At 36.2% G+C, this 12,241-nt stretch overlaps 1 protein-coding gene across 2 annotated transcripts in view; it reads left to right on the top strand.

Annotated features, from left to right (window-relative positions):
* Positions 1–10,927: 10,927 nt before the first annotated feature.
* Positions 10,928–12,241, top strand: part of LOC111047803 — a 138,012-nt gene continuing 136,698 nt past the window's right edge. For both annotated transcript variants that reach the window (XM_039437977.1, XM_039437976.1), the window contains exon 1: positions 10,928–11,879. The gene's annotated coding sequence lies outside the window, so the exon portion shown is untranslated. The remainder of the gene's footprint in view (positions 11,880–12,241) is intronic.

The raw sequence follows: 12,241 nt of genomic DNA, 5'->3' as shown, positions 1-12,241 counted from the left end.
AACCGGGTTATACAACATGACTGCCCTGGGAATCCTGTCGCTCTCCATCCTTTCAACATGCTCTTTCCAGTTTTGCCGATTTTCTTCAATCTTCTGCCATATGGAAATTATGTTGAGCTCGCTTCTTATATCAACATTATGAAGCCTATCTTCCCTTGTGCACCCTTTTACTGCTCTTAAAAACCTCATTTCGGCAGCCTGTAACCTACTCCATTCTTTCTTCCCAGGTATCCAAGGTTCAGAGCCATATAAGAGCGTTCATCCAGGTCAATCAACTTAACCTCAAGGTCATCCAGGTCAACCACCCAACCTCAAGGTCATCCAGGTCAACCACACCCACCTCAAGGTCATCCAGGTCAACCACACCCACCTCAAGGTCATCCAGGTTAACCACCTTAACCTCAAGGTCATCCAGGTCAACCACCCTAACCTCAAGGTCACCAAAAAAAAAAAAAATTAAAAAAAAAATTAAAAAAAAAAAATTAAAAAAAAAAAATTAAAAAAAAAAAATTAAAAAAAAAAAATTTAAAAACACATAAAATGGGGGAAAAAAAATTCCCTCCGGATCCTGAACTGGGGTATAAAAGGAGTTGTTCTGCAAGGAGTGGGACATTGTGTCTTGGGCAGTCGTGCCATCAGTACGTGTGTGTACCACCAGTACGTGTGTGTGTGATTTTAGTATATTGGTTTTGGATCACTTTCATCTTTATCAACACCAAGAGTAAGTTGAACATTGAATTAATGAAACTCTCAATCAATGGTTAACACATAAAATGAGGTTTATTTCATACATGAGAGTTAGTTTTAGACAGTGGATCAGCCAATGAGGGTTTATTTCTTTATTATCATATTACAAATGGTAATACATTCGATATTAACTGATTGGTGTGATGAGGGCTACTGCAAAATTGAAACCGTCTTGGCCTCAGCTGGTGGGATGATTGGTGGCGGTGGTGGGTTGACTGGCAGCAATAGTGGGGCGACTGGTGGCGATAGTGGGGCGACTGGTGGTGATAGTGGGGCGACTGGTGACGATAGTGGGACGACTGGTGACGATAGTGGGACGACTGGCGGCGATAGTGGGACGACTGGTGGTGATGGTGGGACGACTGGTGGCGATAGTGGGACGACTGGTGGCGATAGTGGGATGACTGGTGGCAATAGTGAGTGGCTCAACACTCCACCTTGCACTCATAACAAAAATGCAATCACCGCAAGGACATGGTGATTCAGGGTCTGCTGGTGCCATTGCTGATTGAAGTACTGGATGTAGATGTTGTTGACAGCCCATGTTGACAGTAGAATGAGCACACCTCGACTGACTTTGTAATAACTGCTTCAAGGAAATCCAGCGATGTGAATGATGGGTGGAGACAGTTATGCAGATCATATGCGCAGTGGATTTTGTGGCACAGTTCCTTCCCCACTTCATGCTCTCCTGCGATTTTTAAGTACCAGTTGCTGACATCATTGTACATTGTTGCAAGGTCATGGTTGAACTTGCTGGATGACATCAGACATTGCCTGATGTGGAAAATGTTGTATTTATCCAGTCCATGCTCCCTGGATGCTAGAAAGTCTTCACTCCTATACTTTGGATCCAGTGAATAGGCTCCAAGAGCCAGCATGAGGAAGAGCATGACTTGAATGTTGGTAGCATGCATGTTGAATGCAGAGTGATGAGAACTGGAACAATGCAGAACAATATTATTTATTTATTTTATTTATTTATTATTTATTATTCTACAAAGGCGACTTCCTAGAAGTATTTAAGCCTAGGTGATGATGATCAGTATTAGTATGGTATGCAGTATTCAACTCTATATATAAATCACTATCAACGGATGTGGGGGATGAAGGTGGTGAATCGGTATCTTGGATCGTGGGTCGGGGATGGAGGTTCATAGGTGTTTATGTTCTAAGGATAATGGTCCGGAGCTGTATGGGGGAATGTGAATGGGGGTCTAGTATCTACTTTGTAATTATATGTTTTTTAGGTTAGGATGGATTACAACCACCAACTCGAAGAACCTAATTCATAATTAAACTCATAACTTGTATGTATGGAACCTAATTCATAATTACACTAGTCATTTTGACTATGTCATTACTCTATGTATTGGAACCTAATTCATAATTGAACTTGTCATTTTTGACTATGTCATTTACTCTATGGTGTTTATGTTCTAAGGATAATGGTCCGGAGCTGTATGGGGGAATGTGAATGGGGGTCTAGGATCTACTTTGTAATTATACGTTTTTTAGGTTAGGATGGATTACAACCACCAACTCGAAGAACCCAATTCATAATTAAACTCATAACTTGTATGTATTGGAACCTAATTCATAATTACACTAGTCTTTTGACTATGTCATTTACTCTATGTATTGGAACCTAATTCATATTAAACTTGTCATTTTTGACTATGTCATTACTCTATGGTGTTTATGTTCTAAGGATAATGGTCCGGAGCTGTATGGGAGAATGTGAATGGGGGTCTAGGATCTACTTTGTAATTATACGTTTTTTAGGTTAGGATGGATTACAACCACCAACTTGAAGAACCTAATTCATAATTAAACTCATAACTTGTATGTATTGGAACCTAATTCATAATTACACTAGTCATTTTGACTATGTCATGTACTCTATGTATTGGAACCTAATTCATATTAAACTTGTCATTTTCGAATTTAAGTCATTTTAGAATTAATTGTCAGTCTCAACTATCTACTTCAAAATTCTACTCTTTTGAACTTAATTTTGAATCATGAATATATATAAATATATATATAGAACTATAAAATGCACTGGTACTTACTCTTGGTGTTGATAAAGATGAAAGTGATCCAAAACCAATATACTAAAATCACACACACACATTACTGGTGGTACACACATACGACGGCACGACTGCCCAAGACACATGTCCCACTCCTTGCAGAACAACTCCTTTTATACCCCAGTTCAGGATCGGGAGGGAATTTTTTTTCCCTTTTTCTATTTTTTCCCATTTATTTCCGATTTTATGTGTTTTAATTTTTTAAATTTTTTTTTTAATTTTTTTTTCATTATAATTTTTTTTTTATTTTTTTTATTTTTGCGTGCCAAGCGTTTCGTAGGCTACATCTTTTAGCGTATTTCTTAAAATGTTCCATTCTTCCTCCACCGATGATGCAGTTGGCCGCATAGAGAGCTTTTGTGTTAGTCTGGTCTGATATAAATTCCTGACACTCTCGGTTTGTAAGAGGTGGACCTTATAAGCTTCGTTTTCTTCTTTTTGTGTGAGTTTCTTTCTTTTCCTCCACTTGGTTCACATCTGTATTTTCGAAGCTACTAAATAGTGGTCACTTGAGATGTCACTTCCTCTGTATACTCTAGTATCTTGAACTTGACTTGACATTTTCTTATTAACTATAACATAGTCAATCAACGATCTGTAGCCTCTTGCTGCCCAAGTGTATTTGTGAATGTCCTTTTTTTGAAGAAAGTATTTGTGATTTTTAGATCATTGAATGTACAGAAATCACGTAAATGTCTCCCATTCTCATTCAAATGACATTCTCCAAAAGTTCCTACCACCTGTGGAATTGGATGATTTCCAACATGAGCATTCAAATCGCCAGCAACAATGACATAGTCTGATTTCTTACAAGATTTCAGCTGTTGCTGTAAAATGTCATAAAACTCTATAGTTTCTGCCTTTCTTCCTTCCTTTGGAGCATACACACCAATCAATGTCAAGAAGCCTCTGCCTACTTTAAATCTGATTCTTATAGCTCTTTCATCGACAAAGGCATAGCTCTCTATTCTATTTTTCCATTTCCGGTCAACCAAAACCATCACTCCAGCACAAGCTCTCCTATTTTGTTCAACACCACTCCAAACCTCCACGTAATCTCCCCAATCCTTGGTGCCTTTTAGCTTTTTCTTGGTCTCGGTGATCACTGCTACGTTCACTTTACGGTGTTTCAGCTCTTTCATCAGCTCGCCCTCCTTCTTATTTACACCTCTCACATTCCAGGTTGCAAAAATAAATGTTTCCGTTATTCCAAATCGTTTTTTCTTTGGCAGTCCGTTTTCTTCATCCGTTTTTCCGGTCCTATCCGAGGCTGTTTGAAGTTCACCGGTAAGTCGAAGATCCCCGGCCGCGTTACGAGCGTTGCGCAGGTTAAGTTCAATGGTGGGGCCGCCACCTTGCTGCATCTGAACTCACAGGATTTGTATGAGGTTTACTTCCTTAGACAAGTTGCTTCCTCCTCAGCTAATGAGTCTTGTCTACCCAATAAATTAGAAAAGAAAAAAGAAAAAGATTAGTCAAGGAAGACCAGACAGAGAAAGTAAGGGAATAGAGAATAGCAAAAAGCTCAGTCAATAGAAGAAGCTATTCTAGATATGAGAGAGTTCCAGAGCAAAATAAGAAGAAGAAGGGTGATGGGAGAAGGGCTCTGGAAGTTGGAACCATGTCGCAGATAGCACAGTCTAGATGTTTTACTGTGGCAACAGTCTAGATGGAGGTGACTGCCGATCTGACCGAACAATAAATGTATTTTTCTAATACAAATGAAACCTCCACTTGAAGGGCTTATTGTAACTATCTTCAGATTTGAAATATAAGATAGTATTCCATTATAAAATGTTCAGTGAATAGAGCTTGAACGATGAATAATGACATATAATATTCATAGTGAAACATTTCAATGATTTTATTGATATTTTTTGTTGTGAATTTAAGTTCTTATTTAAAAAATTTGATCATTTTTTCGAGTTGAAAATGTGAGTTGGAGAACTTAAATGGAACATGATTCTGAATCTTTTACGAATTCAAACTGCATTTTCCATTCATCAGAGTAGAATAAGTTAGTAATATTCAAAAAACGTCTGAATCCAATTATGAAAAAAGTTGAAACTTCTACGTCTAGATGATTCCAAGCTCATGAATATTCTACAGATTAGCATGCATCAATAAGTGTATCAGTTTAATATGGAATCCGGTTGTATTCAAGCATCTAGACGTCTAGAGAACAACTTTTCTCAGTTTTTTCACCACAAAATCAACATTCGCCAGACTGACTTTGGTTGGAATTTTAGCAAAAAACCAGTAATGGCATCATCTTTTAACGCCGCATCTAATACTATTCCAGTTTGGCTCGTGAGTGGCTGAATAAGCTACTGGAAATTTCGTTTTTAAAACAGTGAACGTTAATCAAGTACCATTTCTGTCTTGTAATGTGAACACTAACAATAATAATAATAATAATAATAATAATAATAATAATAATAATAATAATTATTATTATTATTAATATGAATTATTCCGTGGCGTTTTTTTTTGTAGTCTCAAGTGTGAAAAGTGTGCATTTTTTTCACTATTTTTTCATTCTTCTCCAGAAATGAGAAGTAAATGAGAGGCATTTGAGGAATAATTTTAGTGTGTTGTTCATTCACCTATTCAATTAAAAACTAATCACTATAAATTTAATACTGTAAAATTCTATTACAAATTTTTAATTCAAAATTCTATTCAGTAATGGCGTGCGCCACCCAATTACTTGCGCAAGCGTGCATCCAATGTGAACATTGCCTAAGACTCTCGTCTCATTCAACAGTTTTAGAAAATTATGATCTCCTTTTTCAATAGAATATTTATAGTATTTATGGTGAGTAGTTTCTTATTAAATAGGTGAATGATCAACATACTAAAATTATTATGTCGATTGAGAAAATTCTTAAATGTTTTCGGTCATTTGGGACTCGGCTGAGTGAGAAAGTTCCAGTTTCAATATTTCATTAATTCTGTCGAATGGGAAAAAGTAGTTTCCGACTGTTTGGAAAAAAATATAGCTTTTCGGTCGTTTGGGATTCGGTCAATTGGCATGCCACCCGTAGGTCCATTGTTGTACATTATGGTTCTTGTGGATCTTATTCAGTATTTTGAACTCAACAGATTCAATATAACAATTAATAATAATAAGTGTTTCATATTGGGATAGTTTTCAAGAAAGCCAGAACTGGAAGAGCGTAGGAGACCTACACACCTATCAGCATTAATCAAAGCTCTTTTAGACTGGGAGTGGATCAATATTATTTAAGCTCTCCTGTAGAATCAGAAGTTTGAGACTACAGTAACTATATAACCATGGTTATATAGTTACTGTATTTGAGACTACAGTCTGTTATCCATGTCCAAATAGTCATTGGAGTAATATGTGTAAACATGGATCAAAAAAGCATGAATGGGTTCAGAAGTTTCGATACAAGAAAGGAAGAAGATTATTAGAATTATATTTTTATAAGGCTTATTAGGAGTACAGAATACGAAGTAGCCTTGTAAGATTACTTTGAAGACTAGAATAGGAGAAATAATATTTAGTATTATATATGAATAAGAAATGAGAGACCATCGAAGAATTACCTCATAGAAAAGTTTGTATTGATTGCCAATTGTATGGACTACCACGAAACCTGGGAAAGAGCAAATGATTTTTAATCATGTACCATACATCAATATTGAATGACGGCATACCTCTACTATGCCCTATTCTCATGTCTAGGAATACTTTATCGACTTGGCAAAGGAAATCAGTAACTTATTTTCAGCATGAGGCGGCAAAATAATGTGAAAACTCTTTTTGAAAAACGTTTTTCAATAAAATGACTATCGTGAAATTCACTTCAAACTGTCATCATCTCCTTCATATTACATCAATACTTCCCATTCAAACAATGCTGAAATTTTGAAGCGAATCTCACAATAGCTATTCCATCTCTTGCATACGCAATAACTAACTTATTTCTCTCATTCCCTATCACTTACTTTGTCACGTAGTTGTGCTTTACGACCTCTCTGTTCAGTTTGGTGCCTATGTAAATTAATTTTCGCTTGCTTTACGGGTGGTAACGCCATTTGTCAAAAGCAATACTAGAATTATGACATTTCTCCGCTGGTATATCCAGTTTCATTAGACCTGACTCCAAGCAGTCAATGAGAGATATTTCTATTTGAATACACCGACCTCGGATGGAAAATTTCACAGTTCTATGTGATTCTCACGAAACTCTGGAACCTTGCTCCAAGATACATTGAAATTTTCACTGGGCTCAAGTGAAATTCTCATAATATATTCAGTATTATAAGAATCCTTATAGTTAAAAAAACAGCTTATAGAATCTTGTGGAACTATAATCACAGCGAGGAAATCCTCAATTAGAAGCTGAATTTTGATTCGTTTGTGACAAAACAATGGTTACCCAAACGTTTAAATAGATGCAGCTTTAACGTTTATTTGAAAATATATATTCAAGGGTCGATAATGAGGAATAGTCAAAATACAAGGGGGAAATATTACAGTGCTTATGTTTATGTGATTCTCACATAAATAATTCAATGAAGACTTGATTCTTACTTCAAGCTAGATGTAACATTTAACTGGGCTCAAATGAAATACGGAGGCGGTTTCAACTCTAGGTTGAACATTGTGTCAATTGTCAAAGCGTAGAAAATCAACAAAATTAATGTAGGGATGGAAGAATCAATTGCATTTTTCATCTCAGTAGTTCCAGGTTATATTTAGGAGAGAAATAAACAAATCACTTTGAATTAATAATATTGAAAAATCACAGAGAGTAGAATGATATTCACATCGGAGCATGTCTTGTCAATTGAAAAAGTGTACTAGACGTGATCCATTCATTTCTAATTTCATTGCAAATGAAAAACTAAACTACATTCGGAAATTAGAATGGAATAAAGTTCTTTTCCTCCAAGTATTCATAACGTAGAATTGGAAACGTCAAATATGAATTAAATGAAGATCTGAACAAATCATCATGTAAACTCCTTAGTGATGGAACTGAAGTAGAGTGAAGTGAGGGCTTCATGAGAAAAATATCTGGAAATTCCATAGACTCCCATCCGAAAGAGTTCCATTAAAAGAAAATTCAATTCAAGTAACACAGACACGTCCAATAACTTACTATTTACATAACAAGATTATGAATATGAACCGTGGGTGGTGGTTTAGTTTCAACAATTACCGCAAGATGGCTCTGATTCCTGTGGAGGAGGTACATGGTACCACCTTGAATTATTGAATTTGTTCTGCACGAATGCTCTCCGATTCAACTTAGCAACAATTCTCAATGTTAACTAGTATTTGACATCAATGAGCTTCCATTGCTGTCGCATTAACCGTCGTAAATACGCACTTAATAGTCCGACTTTATTTGCAAAACTAACGAAGCTGATGAATTTATGCTAAGTATTGCATGGTTTACGGTTGCTTGCAACTCGTTATGGTCAGGTCTTGGGTGACATAAAAACCGCCCATAAAGTTAGGCCTACTCTAGACCGACCTTTTTGAATACACCTTACATGTAGAATCTTGTCCGATTGAGCAATAATGGATAGATCTACTGAGTTTTATTATTTGATTTATTGAAGTGAATAGTAAATAGATTAGCGTAGAATACTATGAGTTTCCAGAGAATCTCAAAGAGATGCTTTATACTTTAATCAATAGTAGACAATACTAATAAGTTTTGGCAAAATCAGGATTTTGTAAAACACAAAACTTGGCGTATGTCGTGAAATGAGTTTGTTTTGATTGGCATGATATGCCAAATTTCAAGTTTTCAAGTTTGAACTGATAACAGCTATCAAGTTGATAAACATTCCACATAAGCTCTTCATAATCTGTGAAAATAGAAAATATCGTACAATCATACGAAAATCATGAAGTTAATCCTCTTTAAACATGGATCAAACTTTACAATCGAAGTGTTATATTCTTTTTTCGGAAAATTTCACAAGTCAAATATTTGAATTAAACCGATTTGATACATTGAAAGAAACTAGCAAAGATAAAGACGCCACCTCTTCATAAAAGAAAATGACACAAAACGAGGAAATTCAAGGAAAATGAGTATTTTCCCAACAATTTGCCTTATTATTTCATCTACCAATGCTATTACATCAGTGTGATATGTATCGTATCGTAAATTCAATCGTCCTGGATTAATCCTATTCAGGTAAACGTGTGACGAGTTATTTCCATACTCCTTACTTTCGTGAAAGGAAACCAAGGAATAATAAACAAATTGAACTTGAAGAAACCCCCCAAACTGTACCCCCAGTTTTCCTGACCGATTGAAACTCGAATCCACCACGTTGCGTAATACGACATCGTCATTGAAAGCGAAATTACACATTATTTGAAGACCATCGTCCTTGGCGAATGCATATTATATGACCGCATCATTTATATGAAGTGACTATGTGTATATATGAAGCGAATATGTATTTATATGTGAAGTGAAGATGATATCGTGGGAGTTCAGCTTGTCCACATGATAATAGCACTCACTTCCGGTCACTAAGTACCGTGTCCATCATTAGTAAACATATCTATATGTATATTGAGATGGAAAACATGATATATAGATGTTCATCATTTTCATATAACGTGATTCACAGTAGCACTCATGACAATGTCTGCACCAAATAATGCTATAATATTATGCAGAGGATGTTCTTGTTCGACCTTGGTATATAGCACGTGTGATGGACATTGTTTGTTTATTGTAATTTGGTGTAGGAAGAGAATATGTTGATGGAGTTGTCATCTGATGTAATGTGAGGATTGTTGGACATTATTGTCTCACTACAATAATGTGTGTGAATGTGTATATTGTGATCGTCACAACTTCTTTAAAGTTATGAAATACATTTTTTTGCTGAGGTTGATGCCCAACCATGAGCTAGGCTTGTGCGTGGAAAATAAGGCGGGTGATGATGAAATATAAGTACAGGTTTAGGTAGGTTCCGAACCACCCAATTGCATAATGAATCTTACATGAACATAAGGAATATAAGGAAAAATGAGAATACCAAGAAACTGAATTTGGATATAACTGATTCAGAAGAACTAAAAGAAGTAACCAATTATGATGTAGGAAAAACGTTTCATCGTGGAATTAATGAAAGCTATAACCACATTCGAAGAGAATACTATTGGCCTACCATGTTTAATCTTTGAATCCTGACAATATAATTATTCTCAGATCGGTTCACTATTGTTTTGATCTTGGCTGGAGTTGAAGATTGATTTTGATGGAATGTATAGGATGTGTTTGATGTTATCGAAAATACGAGAACAATAATTGAGCTATTGCGGAGCAGCGAAAAATCATGAGTTATTTGCATGTTGATTCAAATGCATTATAGTCGATTAGTTTTCCCACGACCAAAATCATGCAAGAATCCTCCCCCATCCACAGTTTGTTGTCTTCTTGGGGGAATTCCACGCCATCTGTAGACAGACATTATTGTAATAATATATCATAGTCTATTTAAAATAATGTATTGTATTGATAATTGAATTCATGTAATTTTACATCTTGTAATGCAATGTGGAAAAATAAATTGACATATTTGGAAGTACAAGTGCAATAAACCAAGTTGCACCAAATCATCAACTAACTTCCATTCATCTAATGTGCAAATTCTTGCACTCTGAGAAAAATTGGACACAGTGCAAACAATTGCACCGAGACTACTGCTGGCACAGTTGTGCTGCGTGCTAGAGCATGCTAGCCTAGTGACACACTGACAGATTACGCTCAGTACTCCACCTCTCAAGCAGATCACCTCTCGTGGGGAGCAAGCTCCTCCTCCTTCCTACTCCACGGAGTGGAAGGAAAGAGGAGGAAGAAGAAGAATAAGGAGAAGAAGAAGAAGAAGAAGAAGAAGAAGAAGAAGAAGAAGAAAAAGAGTAGAAGGAGAATATGAGAAAGGGGTGTAGAAGGAGAAGAACAAAGAGGAGTCGGTGAAGATAAAGGAGGAGGAATAGAAGAAGAGGAGAGAAGGAGAACGAATTTCCAGAAACCGGTCATCGAAGCTAAGTCCGAGCCGCACGGTGTGCTTCTCAACAAGTTCAGTCGACCGTCGAGCGTCGATCGAAGCGGTCGGAGACGCGAGTTGCCTTCCAGTTGCCAACCGGCTGCTTACGAGTCGCACGAACACGCATGAACCGATTTGAACGTACGTTTCCCAACACTAAATTTTTCTGAAATTCTGAGTTTTGCCGCGTGTTTTCGGGGACTTGGCGCGCTATAAAATGTTGGGGAAATTGAGGGAGAATTGAGTTGGTTTTGGCGCGTTTTTATTCGTTTTCTCGAACATTCAATTTTGGGAAATTGGAAATTATGAGAATTTGTGGAGAAAAGTTGTAGTTGAACATTTGTAAATTCTATCTGAGAATAAATCTGTATTTTTGCGGTGATTTTTTATTGTTCTATAAAAAATCTTGGTGAGAAAAAAGCTTGAAAAATAGAAGTTTATTATACGATATGAAGACGTTCTGATCAAGTTTATCTATCACTTTTTTCGAATGAACTAATATGAAAGTTAAATATAAAGTGCCTGGAGAGTCTGGGGAGTATTAGGGTGAAGTTCGGTTATAAACTTATAATCGAAGAAGAAAGTGGAAAACTACGCGAAAAAATTGACAAAGAAGGTTGAAAATCTAATCAAATCGAAGATTAAATACTAAAAAAGCTGTATATAAAACCCGGTGAACCGCAAAACTGCATATTTATTGATGCGTACAAGAATCAGAAAAAGTGAAGATCTTAGCGTTCATAAACACGAATAGCAACGAAATTATTGAACACTACCCCAGAAAATCATTGTTTCCCGGAAAATTTCGGAGCTGATTATCACGCGGACTATTTATTATTTGTTGAATATTCAAAAGATTTCGGGCACTGTTGACTTTGTTACCAGCAAGTGACCGGTAAGGAAGTGATAGTGTTTCATCAGCCAATGACTTCTTATCATAGCTGGATGCTGAACGATAATTGACAGTTCGAGAACAATGTAAGTACACTTTTTTCAATACAAGATTCTCAATTGCCAACACAATATGATTTTAATATCAGTCTTCTTCTACTTCTTGTCGTATTCGAACTAAATAAAATTCGCATTCATTAAGGCAATCTGAAGTCTGAACTGCTCGGAACTGCAAGACGGCTGCTCTGAAGATTTCTCCGTAATCATTCCAGTACATTTTTGAGCTATGTTGTTTTCCTCAAGCATGCTGGAATTTGTTATAGTTATGAATGACGAATAAGTGGAACTGAACATAATTTTTAAACGATACTCTCTGGAATATTGTTTCCTGCATTTGATAATAATAGGCCAACCTACAAGAGTCTTTGACACTGAAATATTTGTATTTA

This window comes from Nilaparvata lugens, chromosome 11, assembly GCF_014356525.2.
Source record: "Nilaparvata lugens isolate BPH chromosome 11, ASM1435652v1, whole genome shotgun sequence".
NCBI lineage: Eukaryota > Metazoa > Arthropoda > Insecta > Hemiptera > Delphacidae > Nilaparvata > Nilaparvata lugens.
This window is presented reverse-complemented; position numbering and strand designations above follow the sequence as displayed.